This window comes from Chelonoidis abingdonii, chromosome 13 (genome assembly GCF_003597395.2).
Source record: "Chelonoidis abingdonii isolate Lonesome George chromosome 13, CheloAbing_2.0, whole genome shotgun sequence".
Classification (NCBI taxonomy): Eukaryota; Metazoa; Chordata; order Testudines; family Testudinidae; genus Chelonoidis; species Chelonoidis abingdonii.
This window is the reverse complement of record NC_133781.1, coordinates 9,817,937-9,838,226: the sequence shown is the minus strand read 5'-3', so window position 1 is coordinate 9,838,226 and position 20,290 is coordinate 9,817,937. Positions and strand designations below refer to the sequence as shown.

Genomic DNA, 20,290 nt, shown 5'->3' with positions numbered 1-20,290 from the left:
AGAGAGAAAACAGGCTGCTCCCTAAAGCAGAGGGGCACAATTCACTTCATGTTGTTCTAGGCTGGGTGGTACAGATTGACACCGATCATTGAACACTTCCCTTGGGGTCTCCTAGCCTGGAGGCAAGACCAGGACATGCCTTGGAATTTAAAGCGGTAGCTTTTAACTCAGTTTACAATACATCACATTAACAACTGTTTTAAGGAGTGCAAAGAGTTCTGTTTTGCTCAGAACTTCAGCACAAGGCAGCTCTCATGATTTTTTTTTTTTAAATTTCCTCCAATAAAACTGGGCTGTAATTGTTTTGTGAATTACATTATTATAGTGAGACAGCTTCCAGTGGGATGGCCAGTAGGGCTGATGGGCCTAAGAGCCACCATGATACCTCACTTGTCAGCCACATTAGTATGTATTGTTAATCATGTTTAGTATGGTAGCACCTAAGGACCAACCAAGACTGGGGCCCCACTGTGCTACGCGCTGTATAAACTCACAGTAGCAGACAGACCCAGGACAGGAGAAGGGGTCTAACACACCAGCAGAGAGAACAATGTGATGGGAGCAAACAGCATTTTGGTGCCAGAGTTATTTTTTTGTTTTGGGTGGTTTAGTTCAGAGGGGATCAGCTATAGAATAAAAGGGCATGGGAGGAGAGGGTAAGAGTGCAGTGATGCTAAGGTGAAGAGATGGGGGAGGGGAGGCACTACTTGGGTGCAGTTTCCCCAGAGCTGGCAGGAGAGAGGCCTCCCCTGCAGTTCTGGATCCAAAGGTGCTGGGGGAGGAGCGGGTCCCATTTTACCCTCTCCCCACCAGTGCAGCACTCCTGGCTGCTTCTGCAGCTGCTCCCACAATAAGGGCCATGATTATATTCCCTGATCCTTAATGCTTCTTGGATAATGTACAACAACCTGTCTCAGCAGCCTGCGTTACTAGCTACATCTGGCCTCTGCTATCTATAGTCTCTAATGTGAGTTCTGTCCTGCAGGATGCAGTACTGCCCTCTGCCACATGGGGGACATCTAGTCTCTGGAGAAGGCAGTTGCAGTAGAAGCAGGCTCAGTGCAAGGATTCCAGGCTAATCCAGATTAACTCCTCCAAGGCAGGCATTCCCCCCCACCCCCTCCACACACACTGTGCTCCTGCTTCTTTAGGCCCATCAGCAAGCAAGGGCAGTTCTGAGCTCTCTGCTGACTGGCAGGGCCCTTGAGTGAAAGGAGAGATATTTCTCAGCCTTAGGGAGATGTCAACATGTGGTGTGGGTGTGGGTTTGAACTGGGGGTGGGGTTCAGAACCAGGGGTGTGGCCCTAAAGTGTGGAGGTTGAGAAGGGAAGGGGAGTTCACAGCCTGTGCAGGGGCTGTTTTTTGAGGGGACCCTGCTGGCTGCCTGATTTAGGTGCTGCCTAGGAAAAAGGAACCTTCCCCTTGTGTTCCTGGGAAGAACAAACAAGTATCAAAATGAAAGCTCAGCTTTGTGTAAAAATCCCCCATAGATGATAAACCCAGCACATCTCCGCTCCGCTGCAGGACCCATCTAGCCCGCCCTGGCACCCTGCACACACACTCTGCTGCGATGACCGCCAGGGAGCAGGCTGACGCAGTGACTAGACAGCAGGTTTGAGAGCACCCGTGGGGTGGTCAGCAAGCCTAGTCCTGGTCTGACCTGAATGGTGCTTGAGAATATTAGCTCCATGCCTGCAGCTCCTCATACTCTGCCGGCTGCTTCTCCACATGGGTCCAAAGTGAGTCCTTAATATGCTGTTTTATGCATTTGGGTGCTTCTGCTATACTTGCTTTTATAATAGTGAAATAACAGTGCTGGTCTCCCAGGACCATGTGTTTCCCTCCAGGAGAATACTAATACTGACACCACAGCATTTCCATTAATAGCCCCAGAGCGCTTTACAAAGAAGAGACAGGTGTCTCCATTTTACAAATGGGGAAAGTGAAGCACAGAGCCGTGAAATGACTGGCCCAAGGCCTCCGCCACAGAACGTCGGTGGCGGAGCCAGGAATAGGATGCAGGTTTCCTGTCGTCTGGTTCACTATGCAGAAGACTGGGTCCATTGCTTGGGTCCATTTTACTGTCCATTGGGAGTGGGCCAAGGCAGTGGATTAGACCATGTATAAAAAGCCGTGGGAGGGACACACACTAATTATTGCAGTTGTTCCCAGCTCCTGGTGCACACACCAGTGCAGGCTCAGGCTTGTGGCACTTGCTACAATGAAGTTGAGTCTCTGGGCTGGGTACCATGCCGCATGTTGCCTACTTCTCATTTGGCTGTGCACACTATTTTCCTGATTGCAAGATGGGTGAGCTCACTCTTCATTACGGTGCAGGAAGTGCATAGCTGAATTGGAGCTTAGCTGGTGCAGTCAAATTCCTAACCTGGTGAACAGCTGCAGTTACATATGAGAGTCAGGAACCCACTGGATATCTGAGCTATAACTTGGCTTGGCTACTCTACTGCTTAGCTTTCTGCCCGCGATGGATGGCATCATATACACATAGCATGTAAAAGGTCCTAGTACTGCAACAACAGGTTCTTATGCAAATCCTCAGAGAAGGTGGTGGTTGTGAAATGAGCTTCCTCCTTACAGTTTGTAACATCATCCGAAGCGAGTAGTGGAGGGACAGACTGGTAGTTGTGTTTATACGCCCCCTTCGCTTCTCCTGCACTTACTCTGTCACCACCCAGCTGATCCCGTAGGAGAGGACCTGCCAACTCTGCCATTGTAAATCCAGAGATACAGGAACGGGGGGTGTGCCCTTTTTGACTCCATTAGGGTATATAAAGAAGGCCCGAAAGGGATTTCTATAAAGATTTTTTCTGTCTGCTTGTTTTTTAACCCCAGGAAAATCAAGTCTTTCCTTCCCTGTTTTTCAGGCAAGTATCCCTTGGAGGACACGGAGATGAGGATCTGGAGCCTCTCAGATCTTCATGGAGTAGGCCAGGGTGAGAGTCTTTTAGTTTAATAGATGTTCAAAAAACCTCAGACCAAAGAACTCCAAACAGTCTGAGTACAAACCACTCCACTTCACAGTTAATACAGTCTCACTCACCTTGTGTTTATGACACCACTATCTTGCCACTTGTCCAGTGTCCATAGAGTGCTCTAGGGAAAATGATGTTGACAAGACCTGAATTCTAATGTTAATAAAACAACTAGACAAAACCCCTTTCAGGCCCTTTTTATCCACCATAAAGAAAAAAACAAAAACAATGCCTATTGAAATCAGTGGTAGCCAGTCCATTGACATCAATGGGCTGTGGATCGGTCACTTATACCTTGATTGTAAACACTGTGCTCTCAGCTGAAATTTAGATTACAAAAGCTGTGGCACACAACCGAATTTCATTTATTGCGCAAAATTGCAAACACTCTACTCAGGGTACGTCTACACTGCACGATTATTTCGAATTAGCTTAAACCGATATTACAAAACAGATCTAATAAAATCGGTTTAGCGCGTCCACAGTGGGATCCCGAAATCGATTTGTTTGGATCCATGGTCCAAAGGCTACCATCGATTTCAGGAGCGGCTGCACTGTGTGGTAGCTGGTCCTCAGCATAATCCCCATAGTTCCCACTTCCGTGTTGAGAGCCAGTGCCTGATGGGGGCAAGAAAACACTGGCCCTGGGGTGCTGGTACAGCCTCAACCCCTCCCCTTTGTGAGGCAGCAAGACAAACCCTTTGGCGCCTTTTTCGCGTGAGGGCATTGAGCAAAGCAATGGCACATTCAATCTTTCCTTTTTTTTCACGTGGTTGTGGGGGAATAAGTGGGAGCTGTGCCCTGAACCCACGCCAGACACTTGTATGTTTGACCTACAAGACATTTGGGAGTCATGGCAAGAAGGCAAATAATTTTCAGAGACTGCTGTGGGACGTATGGGATAGCTGGGTCCTCATTACCCCCTCCCTCCCTTCATGCGCCATTTGAGTTTGGCTTCCGTTACGCTTGATCACGACACGCTCGACTGTATCCGGAAGTTTTATTCAAGCACGCTTTGGACATTTCGTGTTCTGGTAACGGAGCTGGATACAACAGATTTGTCTCCTCATACGCATCGACGAACCTAGATATCTCCCAGTCCAGCGGTCTACTAGCGAGCTCTTTTCGATTCCATAACTGCACATCAGAGCCGCCGCTAGTGCTGAATGCAGAGCTCCACGCTGGCCAAGCAGGAATGTAATGCAAAAGTTTCGCGGGGCTTTTCCTGTCTTAGCCCCGCTGCATCTGTCAGTCAGATTGCTGCCCACAGAGCGGTCAGTGCTGCACTTCTGGATGCCGCCGGGAGGGCAATACGCGAATTTCCGTCCACTGAACCTTCATCCGAGTTATTCACTATCAAATTAGCGCTACTCCTCTCGTTAAGGAGTTTCGAATCGATTTAAGGAGAACCGTTTACTCGGATATTAATGACGACGTCGTGTGAACGGATACAGCGTTAAATCGGTATATCGGCCATTAAACCGATTTAAAGTCGCAGTGTAGACCTGGCCTCAGTAATTCAGGCCCTGATTCAGGAGTCCATCCCTGTTCAGCAAAGCAATTAAGCATGGGGATAAAATGATTTGCGGAATAGGGAGGCATGTAAGCCTGCACAATAACATCTTCAGAAGCAACTGGGAGATTTAGGAGCTTAAATCCCATTTACAAAAGTCACGTTATCAATTTTACTGGTGCTGAATGGGGCCTGCTTGACTTGGAGGATGAGACACTACAAATAGCAGGTGGGGCAAGTGGACTAGATGGATTTTTGTTAATGTTCCTTTAACTGGAAAAGAACTTTTATTTGAGCTAAAATGACTGTCACTTGAAGGGAAATGTTTTCACTTTAAGGAAAATGTTTACAGCCTGCTTGTTTTTCATGCAGCTCGATCCCTTTGCATATTCCAGAACGATTTGTTTAGGTAAGGAAAATGTTGTTTATGCAAATCACTTCCTGCCACTAAAGGTTGCTTAAGGTCTTTGTGTGCGTGGCAACTGTATTGAAGCAAGTGATCTGGCCTAGTTCATTCTGTATTGCAGAATCCTTGTGAATGTATGTTATATAGAGGAGAGGCAACATTTCAAAAGGTCCTAAGTTACATAGAAGCCTAAGTACCATTTTCAAAAGTGACTTAGGAACCTGAGTCCAATGAGACTTAGTCCAATAACATTTAGGCTCCCAAGTGTCTCAGTCACTTCTGAAAATTCGATCTAGGCTCCTGAGTCACTTAGGACCTTACCCTAGTCTTAATTACTTTCTGCCAAGCCCCTGACTTCCAAGTCCCTCACTGTCGGGGAGCTATTACCCCCTATGGCTGACAGTTCTGCAAATACCCACTTGTATGGGGAACAGAGCAATCCTATGGCCATAGCCCCAGACTGGGAGATGGTGAGACTTTGAACAAGTCTCTGCATCTTGGCTTCCCTCTCAGGAAAAGTGAGCTAATGCTGTTTACTCTCCACTGTCAGGTTCTTTGCTGTCTGTGGAGCAGAAGCCCTCTACAGGTGTTAGGTATGAGCAGGGTAGCTTCTGGTGGCTGGGATGGGTCACATAAGACCAGCCAAAGTTGGACACGATATGCTCACGAGGCTCAGCCTAGCTTTTCATCTTACTCAATGTCCATTCAAAGCTCACAGTGGATTTCCCCAAGTGGGGGAGTTTGAAAAAGGAAGCAGAGAGCACCCTGCAGTTGTGATTCTGGCTGTCCCCTCCCCACACAGTCCTGTTGTTTCCAAAGGCTGCATTTGTGTCACCGGTAGAGGTAGGCAGGAAACAGCTTTCACGTCCCAAGAACATTTGTGAGATTTTAAGAAAAACCTCTCCCACAGTGAGACCTTTTGCTATTTTCATGGGGCCCTCACCTGAGCTGTGGGGGGAATCCCTGCTCCAATGACTACTTCATTATATGTACAAAGCTCCAGCAGAGAGATTGAGAGTTTTGAGACCCAGCCCACAATAGCCTCGTGGTTAGGGGACTCACCTGGGAGAGCGAGACCTGGCTTCAAGGTGCTACTGCAGATCAGGCAGAGCAGGAATGTGAGCCTAGGTCTCCCACAGCCCAAGTGACTACCCTAATCATGGGGTCATTGCCTATCAAAACTGGTCTGTTCCTGTGAAAAGTTTCAGTTTTACCATATCAGCTTTTTCTGATGAAAAAATGTTTCACAGAAAAATTCCTGAATAGCTTTAATCGTTCCCCTGTGATTCAGCTTTTTCTAGAAGGCAAGGAGCTAACCACCAGCAGCCTCCTCCTCTGAGATCTCTGCTGCAGTCAAGCAGGAAGAGAGATGTCGCCTTGTGTGTCTTGTTTATAATTCTTGTCAGTGCACACTGCAGCAGGCTCCCCAGCAGTGCATGTGCTATGGTATTATACCTCCCTGTTCTTTCTCCACATCCTTCCTTCAGACTGAGCCCCTTGAACTAACACCCATGTTTGGTAATTTCCTCAAGCTCACATACACACAAGGAAGCAAAACACACAGGTTACAATACATAGAGTATGTCAGGTTGGGAAGTTGGAGTGTATTCAGAGATTATTTTCCAATGCAAACAAATGGTGCATGATCACAATTCTTTGCAGATTCAGAACTGTTCCCTAGACATTGCCTGATTAGAGATGGGCCTGAACTGAAACCTCAGATCCAGACCCCTCTGAATTCAGGAGTATGGGGAGGTCAGATCTGAATCCCTAGATCTGAACCTGGCCCCATGTTTTTGGTCACAGACCACACCCCAAACCAAAAAGACCCTGGGTAACAGTTCCAGTTTGGATGTGGCCTAAGACGGCAGAAATCTTCTGAGAATGAATGATGAGATTTCAGCATCATTGAATCTGTCCCCAAGTCCTGGCCTGACCCTCATCTATACCAGGACAAGCCACACCCCCTCAGCCCCTAGCTAGCTTTCCTGATCTGTTTCTGAACAGCCGTGTCAAAAAGGCAGTTAGACTCTCAGGGTATGTCTACACTGCAATTAAAAACCTGCGGCTAGCCCGTGCCTGCTGACTCAGGCATGGGGGGTTCAGCTTAAGGGGCTATTTTACTGTGGTGTAGACATGGAGGCTCGGGTTGGAGCCTGGGCTCTAAGACCCTGTGAGGTGGGAGGGTCCCAGAGCTCAGGCTGCAGCCCGAGCCAGAACAAATGTCTACACCGCAATTAAACAGCCCCTTAGCATGAGTCGTGCAAACCTGAGTCAGTTGGCATGGGCCAGCCATGGATGTCTAATTGCAATATAGACATACCCCTGCAATGATCTCAGTGCAAACGCACTTCTGCACCCATTCCATGCAGCTCTGACATCAACAAAGCTCTGCTCAGTCACAGCGATTTGCCCCCTTGGAGCACATTGCATGACTGGGGCCTTAGCTTTTGAAAACAGCCTGGTAGATGCAGGGACCTTTGTCACCAAGGTTTCAAATAAGTGTATTTGTATGCATTGTTGTTCATGCAGAATCATTACGGGATATCGCCTTCTCTGCAGGGTTACATGGGGCCCGATTTTTAAATCACTCCATGCTGGCCCAATCTGCTCTCATTGCAGTTTTGCCAGTGATGTCAGTGAGCACAGAGTTAGGCTAATGCTGAGGACTGGTGAAAATCTCACTTTGTGGTGGTAAACACACCAACATCCTGTATACACTAGAGTTTCCACTGTTATTTTCACTGGTAGAGATTTCTTGAAAATTGCCAGTGTAGACTAAGCCTTGGGGCTAGAGCAGCCCTCCCGACACATCACTCCTTGGATATTCTCTGGGGTAAAGTTTTTCCCTACATGAACTGTAGCAATCATTTGCCATTGTACTGTTCTGGTGACTGTATGAACCAGAGGTGGCAGAACCCAAGGGCTCCAGAATCCCATTTCATTGTCATGTCACTGGCTGGAAGTTGAAGCTAGGCAAATTCAGACTGGAAGGTATCAATTTTTAATAGCAAGGGTAATTAACCGCTGGAACAATTTACCAATGGTTGAGGTGGAGTCGCCATCATTTAAAAACCAGATTGGATGCTTCTCTGAAAGATCTGCTGTAGTTCAAACAGGAATTAACTCAGGGAAGTCTTATGCCTGTGTTATGCAGGGGGTCAGACTAGAAGACCGCAGTGGTGTCATCTGGCCTTGGAATCTATGACTATAAGTCATATGTGTCAGTGTAATCAATGAAGGGGGGATTTTTTTCTCTGTTTCTTTCAGCTTCTTTTGAAATTCACTGGAATCTCACACTGAAACCTGCGTCTATTTCAGCCTTCGAGTTTCTTTCGGATCTTGCCACACGAACCACCTACAGTCGCTTTCGTAAGAAAAACCAAAACCGCACGGAAACCCAATGCAAAATCCCTAGTTATTACCCACCTTGCTAGCTGTGGCCTCATATGACCCAGTCTCAGTGCAGCAGCAACAGGAACCTGTTTCTTGCATGATGGCAGGGAGTGGGGCAAGTAGGATGTATGCTCCTTTCCCCCACTCCTAACGCCCCTGCTTGTAGCTGAGAGGATGGCAAAGGTCTCTGAAGACTGAAGATCATAGAATCATATGATTGTAGGACTGGAAGGGACCTCGAGAGGTCATGTAGTCCAGTCCTCTGCACTCGTGGCAGGACTATGTAATAACTAGACCATCCCTGAGAGGTGTTTGTCTAACCTGTTCTTAAAAGCCTCCAATGATGGAGATGGGGGAGATGGCCAATTAGGCGCTCTCTGAAGACACTGGAGAAGAGATAAGAAGAAGGTCCCTGGCCCGCCACTATAGAGAAAGGGCTTAAAGCAACCTGGGTTTGGGAAGGATTGGAACTGGGGAGCAAGAGAGGTCTGCGGAGTAGGCCTAGGCTGATGCCTGATGATATTTTGCATGTGGGGTTTTGAAAGTTAAGCCTCCTGAATATGAATATTGTCTGAATCAGAATAGTGCAGCATCTGCCATCTCTGATCCCACAGGAATGATAACTCAGTCATGCAGAGTCTCTGTCTCAGTGACACAGTGGCATTGTACAGTGTGGCACAGCTGGCCTCTCCAGCATGACGTTGGATGTCAGCAGGTGATGGTGCATCTGCTCAGCCCTCCAGTGTCAAAATCCCTCGCCACTGAAACCCACTAAACTTCATCTCTGCACACTTTGAGGAGTGACTGTAAAGTTCTTCAGAGTTTCTTCAATAACCTGGACTGACCATTTATCCTTCTTCTCTTTCAATCCGTCCCCTGGACTGGGCCCATCCTGTGTTCGTACATTCAGAGCTAACATTTCAAGGTAGGCTAATTCTAGTGCACTGGTTTCTATTAGGTTGTACAGCACTCCAGACACTTTGATCAGGGGCAAGATTGGCAGTATGCCTACAGTTAATGATGAATTGAAATATAAATTAATTATTATTATTATTATATGTGTCTGTAGTGGGTGAGAGGTATGAGATATGGCCACTGCAAGAACCAGACATTTGCATTTTTTTGGATTTGTGTTGCTTTTATATTAATAGCCAGAGAGTTGCAGATTCCTAAAGAAACGATTAGCCAGAGAGACCAGCGTTCTAGGATCTAGAGAGGAGAAAAAGAGATTATATAAAATACTGAACAGGGCAGAGGACAGGCAAACAGAGTGTGTGTGAGGATAGGTAGATGTGTATGGAGACAGATGGATGTGTATATGAACAATTAGATAAATAGATGAGCAGGAGGACAGACAGAGTGGTGTGTATGGGGATAGACAGATCTGTGTGTGAACAGACAGACCATGTGTATGAGGATAGATGTGTATGGGGACAGACAGACCAGTGTGTATGGGGACAGATGTGTATGGGGACAGACAGACGGACCGGTATGTACCAGGATAGATGTGTATGAGGACAGACAGAGAGGTGTGTATGAGGATAGACAGATTTGTATGGGGACAGACAGACAGAGCAGCGTGTATGGGGGAGAGAGGTGTATATGAGGACAGACAGACAGACTGGTGTGTGTGAGGATAGATGTGCATGGGGACAGACAGACAGATCAGGGTGTATGATCACAGACAGCTGGAGGTGTTTGGGGACAGACAGATGGAGAGGTATGTATGGGGATAGAAGTGTATGGGGACAGACAGACAGACCAGTGTGTATGATCACAGACAGCTGGAGGTGTTTGGGGACAGACAGATGGAGAGGTATGTATGGGGATAGAAGTGTATGGGGACAGACAGACAGACCAGTGTGTATGATCACAGACAGCTGGAGGTGTCTGGGGACAGACAGCCCACTGTGTATGAGCACAGACAGAGCGGTGTCTGGGCACAATCAGACAGCCCAGTGTGTATGAGCACACACAGCTAGCGGTGTCTGGGGCCAGACGGACAGCGGTGTGGAGGACAGATGTGTCTGGGGACGGACAGACCCGGGTGCTCTCTCTCCCCACGCTGGCTCCTTGGCGCCCCGTGCCGTGCAGTGCGGGCCGGGCTCGGAGGCGCTCCAGGGCAGAGGCAGCCGCTCAGCCCCGCCCAGCCCGCAGCCCGCCCCCGCCCAGCCCGTCCCGGTCCCTCGCTGGTGCAGTCCAGAGGCGGCTGCGTTGCCTCGGCTCCATCCCGGCCATGGAAGCGGCTCGCTGCGGAGACCCAGCCCGGCGCCGCGGGTTGTAACGCTGCCGCGGGCCCCAGGATGGGCAGTGAGCCCCGGCGGGAGCTGCCCTGCAGGTGAGTGAGCGGCGCCCCGGAGCCCGGCTGGGGCTGGACGCCGCGGGGCGATCGAAGGGCGGCTGGGGCATTGGTGGGGCTGGCGTCCCGGCAGGACCCAGGGAGGGGGGCCCCGAGCGGGGAGGCACCAGCTGCCCCTGCCTGGACATTTCTCCTCAGCCTGGGTGCTGCCCACCCCCCGACCCCCTTGGCACCCTGCAGCCAGGCCAAGGACGCCCTGCGTGGGGTGGGGTCTCGCTTGTTGACAGGACCGATGGGGAAAGGCCCCGGGTGGTGAGATACAGAGGTGAGTCATTTCTGAAGCTTGTTTTTCTACCAGCCTGAGTGGGTGTGAAAAGTTCCTGGGCTGTTTATGGGCCATCCCAGGTGTGGGACCCGGTTTGGTGGGGGATGTCCCAGCTCAGCCCTGCCGGCGGGTGGGGAAATTCCAGGGGCTCTCCAGCCTGTCATTGCAGTGGCTGGATTTTTGAGCCTCTGTCTCTGCTGCCTCAGGTGGGAGAGCAAGTAATGACCTACTCCCCCACTGCAGGAGGATGTTAAACAGTGGCCTGTTATGGCAGGATTGAGTGCACTGGCTCTCCCAGGCCCCGAACCCTGGAAATACCTGGAGAGCATTTGGGATCACGTGCTTTTGATCAGTCCTAATCCATGTGTGATTTGTGAGAGGGGAGCTGCCTTCCTCTCCGAAGCAGCAGGGATTGGGAGGAGATGGGGGTAGGCACTAACATGGAGACAGAAGTCATCAAAAAACAGCACATGGGGAATGGAATGTGGTTCTGGACTCTGACCAGATGGACACAGGAGTAAATCATATTCCTAGGAACATAGAGTCTAGAAGCAGACAAGACCCACCAGGTCTTTTACATCCACCTTCTTATCAACATGGGACTGTTCCCTGTGGTGCTTCATCCAATCTAGTGTAAATCTGGACACCATCCCTTCACCTTTCTCTGTGGCAGGAATTCCCCCAATCTAATGCAGACCAATGAGCTACTCTCCTTTAGTGCATCAATTTCTCATCCCTAATTAAACTTCACCACAAGGATCACTTCGCTATACAGCTGCAACTGGCTGGAGCTTGGATCCAGGCTGGTGCCTGTTTTGCTCTTGCTTGTCCTGACTGCCTCCTAGAAAGGCTTACACATAGATGTTATAGGAGGAAAAGACTCAGTTGATTGAACTAGCTGCAGCGTAAGAGATATAGAGACACAACCTCTCAGGTCTTATCTCCACTAGCATGTTTGTTAAAATTGCACACTATTACCAGCACTAGCTCAGCTTCACTGGCTGATTGTCTGTAGCAGTGTGCCTCGCTGTCACTAGCAGCAGTCATGGGGCAACAGTGTGAGACGAAAGTTTGAGTTGCCTGTGTTGCTGTGTTATGGGATCTCCGGTAGTGCTAAGCAGCAACCGTATTATTATTCAATAGTGTTTTTTTAAAATAATATGTTTGATGTATATTCTGCGAGCTTCCATGTAGGAAAATGAAAAATGCCATTTTTTAAAAAAAAATTACATTTTGGGGGGAAAAGACACTATTTCAGTCTTTCACTTTTTTATAGTAATACTGAGGTGGCTCTGAAAAGTGGTGCAGAAATTTGAATACAAACAATTCCAGAGAGCGAAGCAGATCTCTGAATTTCAGATCAGAGTTTGTTAATGAGAAATTTGGAAGGGAGGAGTATAAAAATATAAAAGAGATTTATATTTGGCATTTTCCGAGCCACATATGATAACCTTCAGAAGTTTGAGAGGTGGGCATGCCTGCCGGGGCTCAGAGCTTCTGAAGCCCCCAGCCCTGGGAGGTGCCTCCTGTGGGGCTGAAGCCCCTAGACTCCCCTCCCCAGTGGACAGAAGCCCCTAGCCCCACCATCCCCTGACTCTCCCCTCCCCTCCACCCAGGAGTGCTCAAATTACAGCCAGCTGGACAAGTATAACTCCTGGATCTTTGCTATACAATCCATAGGTGCCCTGCTCTTTATGACGGAGGAGAAGTGGTGTGGAAACACAACAGATCCAAGCATGCAATGCTCCATCTTGGTCCAGGTGTTCAGGCCCCTTTGTATGCCTGGCTACACTGCCTCCATGGATTGTGCCTGTGAATTAAAGATGAAGGCAGCTGCTATCTGCGTCGCTTCATGTAAACTTGATGCAGCCTTTGGGCTCCTGTTGAGATGCCAACACAGCCTGTCAGTTGTGCAAAGTTTGGACATCCCTGATGTGATGGGAGGGGACAGCAAACATGTTGGAGCAGGGTCCTGAGGTTCTTAACAGGCAACCAAACAGAGGAGCTACATGGGAGGCAGGGAGAGAAGCAAAACGAAACTATGTTGTGACTTCTTCTACTTAATTTTATAAATAAAAATTCACGTTGTGATGAAAAAGAAGAACTGAATCTAGATGAAAGCGCCAGAGGAAAATTACCACACTGCTCTCAAAAGAGCCTGGCTTTAACAACAGCAGGCGAGTGCTTGCAGCTTTGAATAAACTAGCAAACTCTGTAGCTGTAATTACACCACTGGTGTAGCTCCGCTAGTGGAAGAAACACTGTGGACACGAGCATAGACAAGACTGGGGCATCTTTGTCTTTGTGTCAGCTCAGTGACAGAAGTGCTTGCAGCTTTTGTATGCTACAGATCAAGTGGGACTAGGTTTCAATTTTGATATTTATTTAATAAAGTGGACATTTACCTGCCCTTAATGTGTGGGGTGAATAATTTATGTCTTGGGGTTTTCCTTGTAAACTTTCAAGTGGGTGCCCAGACATGGGGCAATGAGACCATGGGCTGAGCCCTGCAAGAACATTTTCAAGTGTGTGCCTGGAACAGTGTAGATTCTGTTGATTTTTAAGCTCCATTCCTCTTTAAATGCTTCAGAGCTCTGTATTTCCATTATCTGGAATAGGTGAGAGGATTGGATCAGGTTCCTATGGAAACAGGGACTCCCCCACTGGCTTCACTCCATGGGTCGACGTGTGTTTTTCATTGCTATCTGAAACTTTGATGCACAGTTGTTTGGTTCACAGAGCTGTTTAGCTGGGGAGATTTTAGGGTTGAAAATTTCATCCTGATGGTTCTGGGAAATAGTACTGCTCATTGATACACTCGCTGATCTCATGTTTTTTCTTCTCACTCAAAGAAGATTCCCTCTCCCCTTACTCAGAAGGGCCTGGAGGGTGGTGATCTTCCATTGCCAAACAGAGCCCATGAATGCCATTCTTAGCTTGATGTGTGGCGGTCCTTCCCCATCCAGGAACTGAGCAAACTCTCTTTGCAGCACTGCCATCCTTTACCAACCCAGTGACTGAGGGGCCTGGGCCTGGGGCTCTTAAATGTATGAAAGTGTGATGAGTTAGCTCTAGAATCACCAGGCTGCTCTACCAGCTACTTCCTGAAACTACCCAGTGACATGCACGGGTGCTGCAGGGCTGTGTGGTTTTGGTCAGCCTGCTTCCGCATTGCCTGCTGAGCTGCTGCCCAGGTGAATGGGCAGTAGTTGGAAGTAGCATTCTTGCCTTGCATACTGTGAATGCCATGCAGTAGTGAAATACTTAGATGCACAACGGCTGTTGCACAGGCAACTTGGTGCCGTCATCGTGCTGTGCTGTTGCCTTCCTCTGTTCCCTCTCCTGGTCATGGGCCTAGTTTTTGGGGAAAAATCCATTTTTATTGTGCTTCTGGGGAGGAGGGAGGGGAGCAAATGAAGTTTCCAAGCTCATTTTCCGTTATAGACACCAAAAGGGGGCTTTTATGTTTTGATGATCTTATCTTTGCCTGCCAGTTAACCCAGCATGAGAACTTGTCTCCCTAATAATGCTTCCATGGGACTCCTCGGGTGTTTTAATTGCAAAGGTTTGAGCAGTTAGCAAGCGATGAACATGGAACGTACGCTGTGCAGTAGCTAAAAGACACAGCTCTTTGGCAAGCCTTCATTAGGAAATAAGGATGCTGGCAGGAATGCTTTGGAGATGCAATTTTCTTAATGAAAGCTACTGAATAGGCAGCCTCATGGGGAAGAACAGGCTCTTGCAGTGTGCTGCCAATTGCGCCTCTGTAGTGTTAATTTTGTATTTCCTCTTCTTTGTTTCTGATACCCTCTTGGAAGCTTGCAGATAAACACTTTGTTTTCCTACTAATTGTGTCCTGTTTGGCAAGCAGTGGTTATAACACATGTTTTTTGGACTAGGTGAACTCCTCCTGGGTTGTTAATCTTTGATTTCAGGCTTTACCATTTAAAAGGCAGCTTACATTTGCAGGAAGATGGGCCCTATCATCAATATCACCATCTCTCAATGATCTCCCCCTAGAGATTGTATTGGCAGAAGCATAGCTGACTTTTAAAATATATTTATGAGAACTGTAGCTGGAGCTTTCATGTGTGAAATTGATGCAGTTCCCCTGTGAAAAGTGGTTTTGTAAAAAATGGGTTGTCATATTTGTGTCTTGATTGTTTCTGTGCCCAGTGTGCTCCATTTTCAAGAAAGGTGGCTTATCTAAATGACAGCCCTGAAATCTCTCCCAGAATCTGAGAGTTAAGCTGGGTTCTGTCTTTCATGCCTCGTGACCTGTAATAAAGATTCAAATTCTTCTCTAGGACAGTTGTGCAACCTCACTGTTTGCATTGCATGGACACCTGTAACTAATTGGTTAGCTAAGCTCCAGTTACAGGGATGATCAATTTATGCACAAGAAGAAATAAACTCCAGCGTGGTCTTTCTCTTCCAGTTGTACTGGTCTTGCAGGGGAACAATGGGTAAAAGCAGAACACGTGTATTTATGCCACTAATGTGAGCATATGTCAATTTTTGAGTTAAATAGGAAAATGCCAAATGTTACTTGGCCAGCTACTTATAGGTCATCCTCATGGTAGATCCACAGAGGGAAAGCTCTATTGAAATGCTGCTGTCTGTGTGACACAGTTCTCAGCTGTCCTTGTATTAGGAAGGATGTAACTTTCTTCCAGTTTTCTGTATCTTTTTTTATTTTTATTTTTTGATCAAACATGCGTCTCCCAAAGTTCTTTCTTTCTAACTGGTATCTTGATGACATTATATGTCCCTTAACCTATTGCTTCAGTCACTGATGGTGGGTCTATTTAAACCATATCCTTGAATCAGAGGCTACGCCGCAAACAAGTTCTCATCCTTTCAGGTGGCATTTCCTTTTTCACATTGTTTCTGGCATTCTGTATAAGTGAAGCTGCACATGTGTTTTTTCACTAGCAGTGTTTTTGTGTTGCTAAACTTGGCAAATAATGGCTCAGTGTGAACTGAGGAAGGGTGAGCTCCTTAATACAAGAGGGAGCATGATCCGTTTGGGTAATGAAGTTGGAGTGCTTGGGTTAAGATAGGACTGCGATTCTGATTGAACATATTATAGCACTATAAATCATGCCTTTTTAATACAATGAGGCAGCCATCCTGCATTGGTTCTGTGCAGATGGGCTCCCCACAGAATGCTCTAGGCATGTAGGGCTCTCCTTGCTTCTGGCCATGTAGATCCAGTTGAAAGATCAGGGCTTAAATTGCTGCTGAGACACTTGAGAGTCCATAGGAGATTCTCCATCAGGTTAGATTCATTTTAAGGTGGATCCAGTCTGGGACACTGTTGTTGCTGGGTGATGGGCAAAAGACACAGTAATCTGAAGAAACCACAGGGGCACAGTGGGCTCCAAATAACTCAGTGAACACAACATGCGGGGCTCAATTACTCAGACATGCTGCAGCTCTGGCTGAGTTTTTTTTAGTAGAACATAGTGGGCTCACTACTGAGATCAGTTTGGAGCAGGGTGGTAACCCTTTAACTATTTAAAGTACTTTTATAAAAGTTTTGTGAGTGCTGCTGGTGGTGACCTCAGGTTCTAGGTGTTGCAAAAATAGGTAATATCTCAGTCCCTAAAATTCCTCCCCAGCAATGAACTGTTGAAGGCTCTCAGCAGCGTAGTATGAGCACCTTCCAATCTTTGTCTTCCCTCTCCTGCCGGATATTTAGCCTAACATCACCCCTGTGAGATAGGGAAATGCTGTTATCCCCACTGTACAGATGAGGGACTTGGGAAAAAGAGAGATTAAGGGTATCTCTATGCTGCAATCAGATGTGTGACTGAAGCATGCGGGCATGTACCTGAGCCAACTTTGCTCTAGCTAGCTCCAATGACAATAGCAGTGAAGCTGCGGCAGCATGGGCTGTATAAGCCCATCCAGGACTCTGGATGTGTACTCAAGCAGCTAGCTCATGTTGCTGCAGCTTCGCTGCTGTTGCGATTTGAGCTAGCTAGATGAAAGATAGCAAGGGTATTTCTACATATGCTGCAGTCACACCTCTGACTGCAGTGGAGACAGAACCAAAGTGACTTGGCCAGGTGACGCAGGAAGTCTGTAATAGAGGAGGGAATTGAACCCAGGTTTGTTAAGTCCTAGCACTCTAACCCCTGGGACATCTTTCCTCTCTTCAGGGGTGTGCTGAGATCTGCTCATCGAGACAACATTTCAGGACTGGAGCTTTGGTATATAAACATGTTTCATTCCCTAGCTGCTCTTTGTATTATGATAATGTATAATCCAAAAAGCAGACCTGGGCTTGTATAAACTCCTTCTATTCTTGTAGTCTCTTGTTCCAGAGAATGCTGAAGGTGACACACAGAGAATTCCTTGATTTTTTTGGTATTGTGGAGCCCTGGTTGATGCTGGCTTGCACGGGTGGGTAATTGGATGGATGTTGGATATTAAAACCCACCTCATCTTTAGAAATTAGGAAGACCATGCTAACCGTAGCCCATCTCCAGGTCAGAAGGTGGAGTGGCTTCATCTTCAGCTGTAGACTGTACAGGAGAAATTCATGCAATTTTGCAGGAGAAATTGGGTTTAAACCCCTTTGTCGGCCATGAAAACAAATGTGGATCAGAATCACAATTTATTCTCAGGGTCTGTCTGTATTAGGGGAACTTTTGAAAAATTTGTCACTGTTGCTTACAGGGGCATAGCCAAAGATCACTAGTGATAGGAACCCTAGCATAGATGAGGTTTTGGCTTTTGACATGGCTTTCAGTACCACTCAGTTTAACCTTGCTAGGAGCAAATCTAAATGATTGATAACAATTACAGCAGCAGCTGAAACAGTGTCTGTGTTACCACTTAGGGCTCCCTCTCAGTGGGAAATGTTCAGGGCCACCCAGAGGATTCAGGGGGCCTGGGGCAAAGCGGCGGAGCTGTGGCGCTTGTACTCACCCAGCGGCGGTCCAGGTCTTTGGCAGCATTTCGGCGGCGGCGGGCCCTTCAGTCACTCCATGTCTTCGGCAGCACTGAAGGATCCCCCGCAGCTGAAATGCCGCTGAAGGTGCAGAGCGCCGCCGGGCCAGGGCTCATGGGGCCCCTGAGGGGCCTGGGGCAAATTGTCTCACTTGTCCCCCCTTCCCCTCCTCCCCTGGGCAGCCCTGGAAATGTTTACATAAAGGGATTCTAGAAACAGGGCCTTAGAGTAAAGATTTAATTTGTTTTTTGTTTGTTTTTGTTTTTCCATTAAATTTCAAGAAAATCTGTTTAGTACCTTAGGAGTTTAATGTTCCCGAGTGTTTTTTTTTTTTTTTTTTAGGGCTGGGTTTTTTTCCCGACCATTCTGTCCTGCAGTGTCTTTGTTTCACCATTAGAGAACTTAAGCTGACACAAACTGCATATGTAAGCTAGTTTTTAAAAATAACTAAATTGGGCAAAGTCATCTCTCTATATTCATACCATGGAATTCAGCAAAGAGGGGCAACGTAGAGTAGTGGGTAGAGCACTGGACTGTCACATGGGAGATCTGGGTTCTATTCCTCACCCCACTATGTGGTGTTGGGCAATTTATTTAACTGTCCTCTGTTTTTTCCCCTCTGACCTCCTTATCTGTCTTGCCTTTTAGACTGTAATCTTTTTGGGACAGGGAATGTCTCTTATTATACATATGTACAGCACCCAGCAGAATGGGACCCTGATCTCAACTGGGTCTCAATGTGCTACCATAATGCAAACAGTATAGCCAATTGGCAGGAAGGGAAATGACGTACCATGTTATATTCTATGTGCAAAGTCACTGGCGCTTTTAATTGTAGACAGGAGCACTTTGGAGAGAGAAATAAAGCTGGATGGCCAGTGGCGCAGTGAAATAATGGGAGGGGGATGATTACATGGTATTGCAGGATCACTGTTTTCACTTCTTCCTGGTACAAATCTACACGATGGAACCACCCACATGTACCTCTCATATGTTAAAACTCTAGTTTTCCCTTAATGCTCTGTTCTGGTGGAGCTGTTGCCATGTGTCCTTTCTTCTGCCCTCTCCTTTTATCTTTCCTTTGTTGCTGCTGTGGCTGTCCATGGATGACCCCTTGAAGCTGGGCAGAACTTGGGCAAGTGGCTGGGCATAGTACCACAGATGCAGGGAAGCAAAGCTTGATCCAGGGGAACTGCTTCTGTGGCTGGATGTGTTGAGGCCATCATGGGAAGTAGCTTCATGGGCAATGGGTTATAAAAGGCCATGGAAGGCTAAGCCTTCCCTGGTGCAATCACCACCAGACACCTGGGTCATAGTGGCCACACCTCTTCCCCTTCCTGCTCTGCCCCTTCTCTGAGTCCCCCACCGCCTGCTTTTGCTGCCTGCCTGGTAAGTCTTCCTCCACTACACGATCCTTCCCTCCCAGAGATCTCTGCTGCGTTCCTCCTCACCCCCTTTCCTCTACTGGGGCAGGAGGTGTGAAGAGGGATGCAGCGAGCCAATGGTGGCAGATAGCGATGGGTGGGTAGGTGGGAGAGGGATCTCACAGCAGCTGGGGGTGTGTGAGGAGGAATGAGGCAGGCGAGGAGGGACCAGGCAGATTGGAGGTCTCGTGGTGGGACACGGCATGTGGAGAGGGGCGAGGGGCGAGGGCCTGGGGTGGGGCCGAGGGCAGAAGAGGTAGAGCAGGGAGTTAGCCTTCCCCAGGGGAAGCTTCACCTGCCACCTATGAGTAGCTTGTTGGTATAAGCATATGATTCTTACCGAGCATATGGGAGAGGTCCTGGGTTCAAATCCCCAGCAAGCCTTTTCAAATGCCAGTAATTGTCCTGTGCCTTTAGGATAGGCTCTAGTTCAAACAAGAGTTATTTCAGAGAACTTCTGTTGCCTGTGTTTAAACATGTGCTCAGGCTAGATGGTTGCAGTGGTCCATTAGACTCTAGGGATAGTGCTTCTGGTTTTAGACTCTGTGGATGGATTTGGGTCACTTTTAAACATTTTCCCAGTAGGTCTGGGGCAGGCTCAGTGTCCTGCAGTGTTCCCCAACCCTGCCGCTCTATGCTCCCCAGGTTAGGAAGTGTTGCTTTAGCAGGATAAGAAGCTAGGTATTATAAAAGTGACCAGGTGCTTTATAACTTCCTTAACAATTCTTCCCTTTCCTATGCCCTGTGAATAGCAATGGAGGAGTTTCCATTGCATGCCAGTGACGGAATGCTAAATCCCTGAAGTGAAACTGTCAAACCCCACTGCTGTCTCAAGTTAAATCTTCTTCAGGCTTGATACTGAAGTTGTAGTTGATAGTATCATACTGAGTGAAACTAAGCTTCACGGCTGTGATAAAGACTGATATGTGCTAAATTAACTCTTCCATCGTGTCGCCAAGGTGGGTTTCTTTT

The 20,290-nt window shown here is 47.7% G+C and overlaps 1 protein-coding gene across 1 annotated transcript in view; it reads left to right on the top strand.

The window, feature by feature from the left end:
* The first annotated feature begins 10,489 nt into the window (after window positions 1–10,489).
* The window catches only part of PIK3R5 (phosphoinositide-3-kinase regulatory subunit 5), a 100,122-nt gene continuing 90,321 nt past the window's right edge, over window positions 10,490–20,290 (top strand). Inside the window, exon 1 of the mRNA XM_032801686.2 lies at window positions 10,490–10,647. The gene's annotated coding sequence lies outside the window, so the exon portion shown is untranslated. The remainder of the gene's footprint in view (window positions 10,648–20,290) is intronic.